This window comes from Neophocaena asiaeorientalis, unplaced genomic scaffold (genome assembly GCF_003031525.2).
Source record: "Neophocaena asiaeorientalis asiaeorientalis breed wild unplaced genomic scaffold, Neophocaena_asiaeorientalis_V1.1 scaffold581, whole genome shotgun sequence".
Lineage (NCBI taxonomy): Eukaryota > Metazoa > Chordata > Mammalia > Artiodactyla > Phocoenidae > Neophocaena > Neophocaena asiaeorientalis.
The window spans coordinates 13,809-27,400 of NW_020172732.1; the positions used below are offsets into that span (position 1 = coordinate 13,809).

Here is a 13,592-nt window from a genome sequence, read left to right on the forward strand (position 1 = left end):
ATTTATTTGAGTACCTACTAAATGTTAAACATGAGACCAGATAATTTGCATTTATTTTACTACTAAATCCTCAGATAAGCCCTATGAGATTGGTTTTGGCCTGATTTTCAATCAACACATGCTCACAAATGATTTATCCATTGGTATTATTTCTTCCTATTTTAGGATATTTTCCTTTAGCTCCCAGAATTTGGTTACACTTGGGCTATGCTTTGTATTCACTCACAATGTGAGCTTGGGAAGTGCAGTGCTCAGAGAAAGAACCCTGCTCTCATCTTTGGGGAGCCTTTATCTCTGTCCTGGGTCTACTATTAATTCTCTGGGTGCCCTGAGCAAGTTCCTTAACCCCTCTGGGTTTCAGTTTCCTACTCAGTGAAATGATGGTGGTGAATTATATTTCAAAGATACCTCCCACCTCTTAACTCTCTAGGAGCTGTCATGATACATCTTCGATAAGTTCTCCATTCTAACCTCAGAGCCTATAGACTGATCAGCTTGTAAATAGACTCAGGTGGGCCCATTATCTTGATTCTGTAAGTATACCAATGGTGTTAAGAGCAGACAATGAAAGTTTGGACAGGAAACCCTTTAAAGAGAAATTAAACAAGGCTGAGACCTAAATCTGTTTTCTATTTGGGTCTTATCTGACTAGAGATTTCCGCATATGAATATAAATATGCTTTGTATCTTATGGGTCAATAGTAAAGGTTATTTTCAAGAAAGAACCTTACCTTTTAATTCTATTACTCTGGTGGGTACAAGTCAAGTAAACAAAAGGAACCCACACTTAAAATAAAAAGATGGTCATACCATTTCAGGAGATCCTCTCCCAGAAAATCGCTGGCAAAGGATCTTGACTGTTGGTAACTGCAGAGGGACCTCAAGCCTGAAGAAGAGGTGGCCCAGCTGAGATTGGAGAAGAAATCCTGAAGAGACAGGATCTTCAGCTCTTTCTGAAGCTTGTCTAATAAGCCAGAACTCAAAAGGCATGACTTGAGTTCTCTTCTGAACAGCAAGAAGAAAAGTATCTTCTTTTGTTGTTCCACTTGGCCTCTGGCCAATATCCTGAAACAACTACAGTAATAACAAATTAACAGGGCTCTAAAACAAAATGAGTAAATGCTAATGCAAGGAAGAAGAAGCCTAGTTGGGCTGGTATCAAAGCATCCACTTTTAAGCCTTGTCCTAAAAGGAACAGGAAAGAACACTTACACTTGAAAGTAAGTATTCAGTCTGGGTATATTCATTAGTTTACAATTTCTCAGGACTTTTTTCTTTAGGAGAAGAAAAGAAGGAAATCATTTCAGAGTACATGCTCTGTTAGAAGGCTCCTTAAGGTGTATCATCTGTCTTTTAGAAAATAATTTTTTGATTATATGAGAATTTAGAATAACAAATCTTAGAGACCCATTGGATCTGGAAGGAGGAAGGGGGAAGTAAGATGCAATGTTCAGGGGAATCATTTGAGGTTTGCCTGTGAACTCCTCAGGGAAGCTTCCTTGAAAGCTGATGGGACATATGGAGTGTGGTGTCCACCAGTCCATGCTCAGACCTTCTTATTATGTGTTTCACATCAAAATATACAGTCAACAAATAATACCCCTTCAACCACAATAGAAAACAGCCCAACAACTCTTAGGATACACACACTGGGTTGGTCAGAGCTGCCCCTTGCCATCTGTTCTAAGGACCAGTCTCTAAGGTTTCTCCTGGGGAAGCCATGGATATAGGACAGGGACTGGTCTCCAGTTGGTACAGAGCTGCAGTAGACACTTTCCTGGTTGGGAATCTTAAAGAAACAAAGACAAATGGTAGTAAGGATCAGAAGGGGTGGGTGAAGAGAAAGAGAAAGAGAAAAAAAGGGAGAATATGAATAATCTTTTTTAAAAAAATAAATTTATTTATTTATTTATGGCTTCACTGGGTCTTGTTGCTGCACGTGGGCTTTTCTCTAGTTGTGTCGAGTAGGGGCTACTCTTCGTTGCAGTGCTTGGGCTTATCATTGTGGTGGCTCCTTTTGTTGTGGAAAAAAGGGAGAATATGAATGAGTCAACAAATTCTTTTTTTAAAAAAATAAATTTATTTATTTATTTATGGCTTCACTGGGTCTTGTTGCTGCACGTGGGCTTTTCTCTAGTTGTGTCGAGTAGGGGCTACTCTTCGTTGCAGTGCTTGGGCTTATCATTGTGGTGGCTCCTTTTGTTGTGGATCACAGGCTCTAGGTGCACGGGTTTCAGTAGTTGTGGCATTTGGGCTCAGTAGTTGTGGCTCATGAGCTCTAGAGCACAGGCTCAGTAGATGTGGCACACAGGCTTAGTTGCTCTGCAGCATGTGGAATCTTCCCGGACCAGGGCTCGAACCCACGTCCCCTGCACTGGCAGGTGGATTCTTAACCACTGTACTACCAGGGAAGTCTGAGTCAACAAATACTTAAAACACATTCACAGTTCCAAATGACTTCAGCCCATGTGGTCATTGAGTCATTGAATCCCCACAGAAGAGAAAGGTTACGTCAACATTAACTTCATCATTATGCTGTTAACACAAGTTTGATAAATAAATGGACAATTTTTTCATTTATGCAATAAAGAAGGTGTTTGCGACAAAGAAAAAAATAGGTAGACCATAAGATGTTGATAGGCAAATGGAGGGCTATTATTAGAGATAGGGCTATTCTTGGGCTGTTTCAATTAGTAGATTCAAGAAGGGCAGCAAAGGCAATTGTGAGCTTTGTCAAGAATGGAATAGAAGAGATTAAAACACCCAGAATATTACACCCCAAGAGCAATGTTATTAAAGGTTACAACAGAATAAATGATGGAACAAGGGTCAATGATAAAATCCCATTCCCTCATGCCATGGTGTATGATGTATTAATAATGTTTTTTATTTTCTGTATTTTATGATGGTTTGACATCTTGGGGGCCTTGCTGGCTGGAGGAGACTGCCCCTTCAAGGGCTAAGTAATTCCTAGAGATAGTAAGCAGCTTGCCTGCTAATACATCTTTAATATGTGAACCAACCAATCCTAAGTCCATATCTCCAACCACTTCCTTTATCTAACTCTCACACACCAAGCCAATATTTCCCCCACCCTAAATCTACCCAGGTCCAGATATCAGACAGGGGACAGCCCCTCTTTGGGCCTCCAGTGGGCCCAAAGCCCACTGGAATTGTTCAGACCAGCCAGGTCTGATCTATTTACCCTGCCCTGCATTACCTTTCCCATGGAAACCCCAGTAGAGGCTGTGGCTTGTGCTCTCCCCTCACTCCTCTGCCCCCTGATTGACTTTGGTGCTTCCCCACGTGGCCCTGCATGGTGTGGCATGCCCCCTTTTCACTGGGAAATGTAAATAATACATTCTTTCAAAGGCAGTTCCTTCTATATGTGTTACCTTGCCATACCTGATTAAAATAAAATCCTGGGTACAAATTGAATCACATGGCTATTTTTAATATCAAGTAATTGAAAGGAGACATTATCAGAAGGATTCATTGAAAACTGAGTGTCTGTACTCAATTGATAGTTATATTGAATAACCTATCAGTATGAATATCAACCTACAGATGCTGTATAGTCATGAAACATTTTTTTTTTTTTTTCAGTACGCGGGCCTCTCACTGTTGCGGCCTCTCCCATTGCGGAGCACAGGCTCAGCGGCCATGGCTCACGGGCCCAGCCGCTCTGCGGCATGTGGGATCTTCCCGGACTGGGGCACGAACCCATGTCCCCTGCATCGGCAGGCGGACTCTCAACCATTGCGCCACCAGGGAAGCCCAGTCATGAAACATTTTAAAGAAAAATCAAGAGGGTCTCTAGAGTGGGCAGAGTGAGGAGTGGCAGAGGGTTCTAAAATAGGCATAATAAAATAACACGACATATATTGGGCACATACTCTCTACACGTACCATTATGAGTACTTTGTTTATATCATTCAATTTAATCCGTACAACAACCCTATAAGGTAGGTAGTATTTGTACCTTTTTATATTTGGAATCCTGAGGCTTAAAGAAGTTAAGTAACTGTATTCCTTCATTTAAGAAATATTTATGGCTTGCCTAGGCTAGGCCAGGCACTGTGACAGGCCCTACAGTGAATAAAACAGATATGGCCTCTGCTCTCACAGAGCTTGCAGACGATGAGAGGCACGGCAAGCGACTGTGACAGTACACCATGGGATGGTAAGGGACACTATTAGAACAGCCCATGGGTCCATCTAACCTGGACTTGGTGGTCCAGGTCTGGAAGCAATGACATTTAAGTCTAGGCTTGAAAGATGAGCTAGATTTGGATAGGCTAAGGAGTGGAGACTTCCGTGATAGACGGAATGGGAATAAAGGGGAATAAAGAGGAGAAGAGAAAAAGGAAGAGTACAGGAAAAGGAAACTGGATGTAGAAAACCTCAAAGGTGCACACATGTGCCTAAAAGAGAGTAATGGATGCTCTCAGAGCATCACTTAAATTTTTGGAAAGACAAAAGGCAAGGCTGGAGAGGGAGACAGGAGAAAGGAGATGAATAGCCTTAACTCTTGTTAGTATCTGTGTTTTATCCTGACGGCAGTGGGGAGTCATGGTAATGTTTTTAGTAGATCTAGCACTAGGCTAGACTTGCCCAAAATTTACTCCCTAGTAAATTATGCAGATAAGATTTGGACCCTGCTTTTCACCTTTCCTCTGGGATGAGAACGATTACACAGTCTGTCCACAGAACAGTTTCATTCTGCAAGGTATTTAGTTAGGTATTTCAGACATAGTGTTCTCAGAACAATACGTTTCTTTATAAATACTTGTAATATAAAATATTTATATTTTCAGGTACATATAAATATTTTCTGCCTCTGAGAATTGATACACTTCTATATTACAGTATTCTAAAGATGCATTTATCAACACTTATCATTCTCATGGAGTCAAGGTGTTCTTTAGTCCCTTTATTCACATTTATACAGCAAATTTATTGAGTGCCTTTATCTTTGGCACTAGAGATGCAGGTGAACAAGACAGGTATGATTGCTGACTGCCCCTCATAGATCTTTTGGCCTAGACATTACAGACTAAATTTTATGGCCTTGCCTATGGAAAGGGGAAAATATATTGTGCTCCCAGGAATGCTGTGAAGAATGAATGCCATAATGTATTTTAAATATTTTGCATATTGTACAACTATATTATGAATTTGTTTGCTATTTTTTTGTGTATCTCCTTCCAAAAGATCTATGAGGGGTGGTTGTTCACCTGTATCTCTTGTGCCAAAGATAAAGGCACTCAATAAATTTGGTGTATAAATGGAAATAAAGGGGACTAAAGAACACCTTGACTCCATGAGAATGATGTGTTGATAAATGCTTCTTTAGAACACTATGAGGGCCAGAACTCTCTTGTATCCTGCTGACTCCCAGCGTCAAGAAAAACGCTGAACTTGAAGAAGAAACCAAGAAAGACAGTGTCAGAATGATGATGATGTCTTGTTCAGGCCAAGGGCACACCAGGCCTCAGACTTCTCCCTTCACTGATATAAATCATCCTGGGCTGTTTTTCAAAAGCAAAGAGTGTTCCTAGATTGTCAAAGGAGATAAAATGGGAAATTCTGATCAAGAATCACTATGTTTCTGACTTCAGGGGTTGTCAGAGTACCTATAAAGTCTCTGATACTACAGCTTTCTCTCATTTGTTTTACTTTTTTTTTTTAACATTTTTATTGGAGTATAATTGCTTTACAATCGTGTGCTAGTTTCTGCTTTATAACAAAGTGAATCAGTTATACATATACATATGTTCCCATATCTCTTCCCTCTACATGTGTTTGTTGGCAGTCTGTGTACCTTCTTTGGAGAAATGTCTATTTAGGTCTTCTGCCCATTTTTGGATTAGATCACTCCCTAACACCATACACAAAAATAAGCTCAAAATGGATTAAAGACCTAAATGTAAGGCCAGAAACTATCAAACCCTTAGAGGAAAACATAGGCAGAACACTCATTTGTTTTACTTTGAATCACAAAATACTGCTTGGGAATGGATAACACAGTAGCCTGAAATGACTTTGAGCGATGCTAGTTTTGTAATATTGACCTCAGAGAATCGGTACAAATGAAGCAGAGAAATTTAACACAGATTCAGCAACTGTCCTTGGGTGTTAGAACTTGAAAGTGTTGGAAGTGTAAACAATTCTTTAAAGAGATGGCTTATAAATAAAACTATTTTTAAGTGGTTATATTGTAGAAGACATGAATACTCTGCACCAAGACAAGTGAACACAACAAACTGTCTTAATATTAGGCAATGGATAGCTGTTACTTGGGTGAAAATTTACAGAGACAGCATTAAATGCAGAGTTGAAAAGTTCTATTTCTTAAATAACTTAGGCCAAGGTCTTGATGCATTCTAGAAGGCTGCTAAATGGCTCAAAAAAGCACACTAGTGATAATAAATACAACCATGAGAAAGATGCATGTAAAATATTTGATAGTTTTTGAAAATGTAGAATTGAAAAAATAGTATTTCCAAATTAATATATATATGATTTAAATATATACTTTAAACATATGAATACAGTAAATATTAGAGTTAATCATTTGGCTTATTTATTTTTGTAAAATTTATATTTTATTTAAATTTTAACTTCTAATTATGGAATACTTTACACATAGGCACATGTAGTGAGAATAGTATGATGAAACTCCGTATACTCATCACCAAGCTTCAGTTATCAACTGGAAACCTTGTTTTTTTATGTCCACATCACCCCCACCAGAGACGACGTGAACCCCAGACAGTGTATTATTTCATCTGCATTGTTTTAGCATGTATTTATAAAGCAGTGAGTTTTACAGTGTGGTCCTTGGGTCACAAGCCTCAGCACCACCTGGAAACTTGTTAGAAATGTGAGTTCTCAAGACCCACCCTAGACCCACTGAATGAGAATTTCTAGGGTTGGGAGCCTAGAAATCTGTGTTTTAACAAGTACTCCAGTAATTCTAATGCACAATAAAATTTGTGAACCACTGACCAAAGGATAAAGATTCTTTGTAAACATAACCACAATGACATTATTACACTAAAAAATTCCTTATTAACAATAATTCCTTAATATCATCAACTACCTAGTGAGTGTTCAAAATCCCCCAATTATCTGATAAATAGTATTATTAGTTTGTTTATTCAAATCAGGAGCCAAATAATATCCACATATTTCAACTGGCTAATATCACTTACATCTTTTAAAATTTCTAGTTCTTCCTGGACTTCCCTGGTGGTGCAGTGGTTAAGAATCTACCTGCCAATGCAGGGGACATGGGTTCGAGCCCTGCTGGGAAGATCCCACATGCCGCGGAGCAACTAAGCCCGTGCACCACAACTACTGAAGCCTAGAGCCTGTGCACCGCAATGAAGAGTAGCCTCTGCTCGCTGCAACTAGAGAAAGCTCTCATGCAGCAGCGAAGATACAATGCAGCCAAAAAAAAAAAAAAAAAATTCTAGTTCTTCCTACCCTCCCACCTTTTCACATTTTTTCCTTTGCAATTTATTTGTTGAAGAAGCTGAGTTGTCTGTCCTATAAAGTTTTCCACCATCTGGATTTTGTTGCTGTTTAACAAATTGTCCCATATATTTCCTGTAAAACAGCAGTTAAATCTAGAATCTTGATCACAGTCAAGTTCAATCATTTCATAGTTGGTATATTTTCCCATGGAAGCAAATGCTGTCAGGTTGTCTTCCTTTTTGTGATATTCGCAGGCACTAATAATCATTGCTTTAGTCTATTTTTTTTGTTAGGATTTTAGAAAATAGTGGTATTCTAACTCTACTATTACTTCTCATTTATTGGTAGTAATGTTTCTCTAAAGAGAGACTGTCCCTTATCAACCATTATCTAAGATACGGTTTGTAGAGAAAAGGCACATTGAATGAATGCTTGATTCTCTCTCTTTTTTTTTTTTTTTTGCGGTACGTGGGCCTCTCACTGTTGTGGCCTCTCCCGTTGTGGAGCACAGGCTCCGGACGAGCAGGCTCAGAGGCCGTGGCTCACGGGCCCAGCCGCTCCACGGCATGTGGGATCTTCCCGGACCGGGGCACGAACCCGTGTCCCCTGCATCGGCAGGCGGACTCTCAACCACTGCGCCACCAGGGAAGCCCCTATTATTTTTATTGATATCCCAAATGTCCCACTTTGACTAGTGGGAGCCTTTAATTTTTTTCTTTTTTTAGTGGGAGCCATTTTAAGTTAGATCCTGAGTCTTTTCTTGACAAGTCTTGGAAGGTCTTTGGTATCTTCATTGTTTTGGGTGTAAGCAGATGTTACAGGCTCAAAGCTGGAATCAGCCTTTAGAATTTACTGAACAATACAGGTGGTAGGGTGCTCATTCACATGGGATTGTTTCTACATTTTTCAATGGACGAGGCTAGGAAATGTATTTTTTTTAAAAAAGAGTTCATACTGATATTTCCAAATCAGATGTAGGAGTATAGGAGTTTTATATTGTCTCATCAATATTATAGCTATATTTCATTTCTCCTACACTGGCAATTCCAAGTCCCAAAACCACCAAGATGGTGACTCATTTGCTTTATCCCCCAATACACATACAGAAGAACAGTATCAACATAATGGTTACTGAAAACCTTTAAAGGTATTTTTTCAAAAATATTTTCCTTAGAGTATATACCCCACTAGAGACATACAGTGAAGTTATTATGTTTTAAAGTTATTTACAATAGTTCCACGCTCTTTGGTTTTGCTGTCAATTAATACATAGGTTCATGTGGTAGCTAGTCTCCAAGGCGGCCCCAGTGATCCCTGCCTCCTAGTACTCATGTTCTTGTGCAGGCCTTCCCCTCCACACTTAATTAGAATTAGTCTGGATAACCAATAGAAGAACACTGTACAAGTGATGGTATGCCACTTCTGAGATTAGGTTATTAAGACATTGGGGCTTCAGTTTGGGTTGTACACACACACGCTCACTCTCTCTCTCTTTCTGGGATAACTTATCTTGGGAAAGCCAGATACCATGTCACAAGCAGCCCTATGGAGAGGCCCAAATTGAAAACAGACAATATCTCTGGCCACAGCCAGCAAGTAACTGAGGCCTCTGTCAATAGCCACTCAAAGGGGCCTAGAAGTGGATCTTCTAGCCCTGGGTAAACCTTCAGGTGACTGCATTCCTGCTGACATTTGGCATGAAATTTCATGGGAGACCTTGAGCGAGAACTACTCATCTAAGCTATTCCTGGATTCTTGTCCCTCAGAAACAGTGAGAGATAATATATGGTTATTGGTTTAAGTGGTCACCTTTTCAGATAACTTGTTATGCAGCAATAGATAACTAAAATAGACTTACTTTATTTTGTTTTCAATTTTTAGGGCTTGATTTTTTTAAACATTTAAGTTAGTTTTATATTTATGTAAAATATTTAAATAGTTCCAAAGCCAAATCTACAGAACAAGATTTAGTCAGAGATTTGTGGTTTCTATTCTTGATCCCTCCATTATATTCCCTCTAGTCCCAATAGGTAACCATGTTTTAAAAAAAAAGTTTTCATTAATTCCTTCATTTTTAAAAACATAAGCAATAATAGATATTTAGAAGCATAATCTACATACTTTTCTTCACTTTGCTTTTGTTTAATTAATAGTATATCTAGCTATATTATTCCATACAATGATATATAGTATGGATATAGCCATACAATTATATATATGTGTGTATATATATGATTCATATATATAGTGAGATTCTTCATTACTTTCTACAGTTTTATTAAAGTTTTTATAATACTCCATGTATGGATGTACCTTAGTTTTTTCAACCTGTCCCTTATTGATGGAAATTTAGGTTGTTTACGTTTTTGATATAATAAGTAATGCTGCAACGAATACCTTCTACATAAATTGTTAAACATATTTCCAGTATACCTTTGGGATAGATTTCTGAAAGTGAGATTTTCATGTCAAAAAATTCATACATAAGTAGTTTTGCTGATTATTGCCTAATTTCCTTCCAAAGTGGTTGTTCCATTTTAAATTTCCTCTACCTTCTAACAAAGTATGTTGTCAATTTTCTGGACTTCTGCCAGTGTAATAGGTGAGAAATTATATCTCAAGGTGGTTTTAACTTACATTCCTTTTATTAAGAGCAAGGCTATATCTTTTGATATGTTTAAGGGTCATTTATATTTATCATTCTGTGACCTGTCTGTTCCTATATTTTGTTCATTTTTCTAATAGTTTACTGTCTTTTTTCTTCTTAATTTTTAGATAGAAAATTCTATCTGTTAGGGATGTATTTATCTATGACATGAGTTGCAGATATTTTCCACAGTTTGTTAAGTATCTATGTGCTTTGCTGATGGTAGTTCTGGCCACATATGTGTAATCAAAATTATCACGTTTTTTCTTATTGTATCTGCATGTTGAGTCACAGTTGAGAAAATTTTCCCTTATCTCAGATTATAGAGGAAATTGCCCATTTTCTTGTACTACTGTGTAGTTATTTTTTATATTAAATCCCTGATCCATTTGGAATACATCCTGGTATATATCGTTACATGTATAATATGTGAAGAATATACATGATTTAAAATTTTCTCTGTGGCTAGATAATCCTATATTGCTTATTAAAGAGTCTATGTTTTCCCTACTAATTTGTGATGTCATCTTTATTATACACAAAATTGCAATATGCCATTGGGTCTATTTCTTCACTTTTTTTTTCAATTCTATTAGTCTCATCTATTTATGTGCCAAAATAACACTATTTTAGAGACAGAGATTTTACATTTTATATCTGGTAATGCTAGCCATGTACCCACTGCTTTTCTATTCAGGGTTTTACTGACTATTCTTGCTTCTTTATTATTTCAAATTAACTTTATAACCAATTTGACTATTCACAAAACAAAAATCTGATACTAGTTTTACTGGAATCACATTAAGTTTATAAATTACCTCAGGGAGGATTGACATCTTGATTTTGTTCATGTTTTTTCCCATTCTTCAGAATTGTGGTAAAATACACATGACATAAAATTCATTATCTTCACCATTTTTAAGTGCACAGTTCAGTGGTATTAAGTCTACTCATGTTATTGTGCAACCATCACCACCATGCATCCACAGAACTCTTTTTATCATACAAAACTGAAACGCTATACCTATTAAACAACTGCCTCTTCCCTCCTCCCCTCAGGCCCTGGCACCACCATTCTACTTTCTGTCCCTATGATTTGACTATTCTGAGTATCTTGTATAAGTGGAACATACAGTATTTGCCTTTTTCTAACAGGCTTATTTCACTTAGCAAATGTGAAAATTATCCGTGTTGTAGCCTGTATCAGACTTTCCTACATTTTTAAGGCTGAATAATATTCCACTGTAGGCATACACCACATTTTGCTTATCCATTCATCCGGTGATGGACATTTGGGTTTCTTCTCCATTTTAGCTATTGTGATAATGCTGCTATGAACATGGCTGTACAAATATCTCCTTGAGACCTTCCTTTCAACTCTTTTGTGTATTACCAGAAGTGGACTAGCTGGACCTAATGGTAATTCTATTTTTAACTTTTTGAGAATCTGCTGCACAGCGGCTGTACCATATTACATTCTCACTAACAGTGCACAAGCATTCCAATTTCTCTACATCCTTGCCAACATTGTTATTTTCTGTTTTTTTTCCTTTCTTTCATTTTTTTTTTTTTTTTTACTAGTAGCTATCCTAATGCCTGTGAGGTGGTACCTCATTATAGTTTTGATTTGCATTTCGCTAATGTGATAGTGATGTTGAATATCTTTTCATGTGCGTATTGGTCATTGTGTATCTTCTTTGGAGAAATGTCTATACAAGGCCTTTGCCCATTTTTGAATCAGGTTGTTTTTGTTTTTGAGCTTTAGGATTTCTCTATATATTCTGGACATTAATCCCCTGATCAGATTTATGTTTTGCACATATTTTCTCCCATTCTGTGGGCTGCCTTTCTACTCTCTTGATAGTGTCTTTTGATGCACAACATTTTAAAATTTTCATGAAATCCAGTTTGTCAATTTTTTATTCTGGTGCCTGTGCCTTTGGGGTCAGATCCAAGAAATCATTGCCAGATCTAATGTGAAGGTTTTTCCCTATTTTTCCTTTTAAGAGTTTTATAGGTTTAGATCTTAAATTTAAGTCATAGATTTGTTTTGAGTTAATTTTTGTATATGGTGATCATACTTTTGTATGCAGATATCCAGTTTTCCCAGTACCATTTGTTGGAAAAAACCGTCTTTTTCCAATTGAATCATCTTGGCATCCTTGTCAAAAAATCATTTCAGGCTTCCCTGGTGGCACAGTGGCTAAGAATCCGCTTGCCAATGCAGGAGACACGGGTTCGAGCCCTGGTCCGGGAAGTTCCCACATGCCACGGAGCAACTAAGCCCGTGAGCCACAACTACTGAGCCTGTGCTCTAGAGCCTGTGAGCCACAACTACTGAACCCATGTGCCGCAACTACTAAAGCCTGCACACCCTAGAGCTCGTGCTCTTCAACAAGAGAAGCCACCACAATAAGAAGCCCGCGCACCACAACGGAGAGTAGCCCCCGCTCCCTGCAGCTAGAGAAAGCCCACGCGCAGCAATGAAGACCTAAAAATAAATAAATAAATAAATCTTAAAAAAAATCATTTGAGCATATATGTGAAGGAGTATTTTTGGACTCCCTATTCTATTCCATTGGTCCATATGTCTGTCTTTATGCCAGTGCTATACCATTTTTATTATCGTATCTTTGCAGTTAGGTTTGAAATCAGAAAGTATAAGTCCTCCAGCTTTATTCTTTTTCAGGATTGTTTTGGATATTCAAGGTCCCTTGAGATTCCATGTGAATCTTAGGATGAGTTTTTACATTTATACAAAAAAGGTCATTGGGATTTTGATGCAAATTGATGATGTTACTTTTTTCTGTACAAGAATATAATAGCATGTCTTTCCATCATTCAAATATGCTCATGTTTTTCAAGAGTATTTTATATTTTTCCTCATAAATGTTTGGACATTATTTCTTGTTCAGTTTATACCTATGTGTTTGATTTATTTATTTAGTTAATTTAGTTAAATATCTATTTTCTATTGTAAATGGTGTTTTCCATTTTATTTTCTAACTAGTTTTTGTACGTGTGTGTGTGTGTGTGTGTGTGTGTGTGTGTGTGTGTGTGTATATATATATATATATATATATGTATATGAAAGCCATTGATTTGTGGATATTGATGCTATAACTCTATTTTGCCAAATTCTCTTACTGTTCTTTTTTTAAATAAATAAATTTATTTATTTATTTATTTTTGGCTGCCTTGGGTCTTTGTTGCTGCGTGCGGGCTTTCTCTAGTTGCAGCGAGCGGGGGATACTCTTTGTTGTGGTGCAAGGGCTTCTCATCACGGTGGCTTCTCTTGTTACAGAGCATGAGCTCTAGGCATGTGGGCTTCAGTAGTTGTCATTCAAGGGCTCTAGAGCGCAGGCTCAGTAGTTGTGGCGCACAGGCTTAGTTGCTCCGTGGCATGTGGGATCTTCCCGGACAGGGGATCAAACCCTTGTCCCCTGAATTGGTGGGCAGATTC

At 37.9% G+C, this 13,592-nt stretch overlaps 1 pseudogene; it reads right to left on the bottom strand.

The window, feature by feature from the left end:
* Positions 1-13,592, bottom strand: part of LOC112396622 (uncharacterized protein C1orf87-like) — a 49,875-nt pseudogene that overhangs the window by 11,988 nt on the left and 24,295 nt on the right.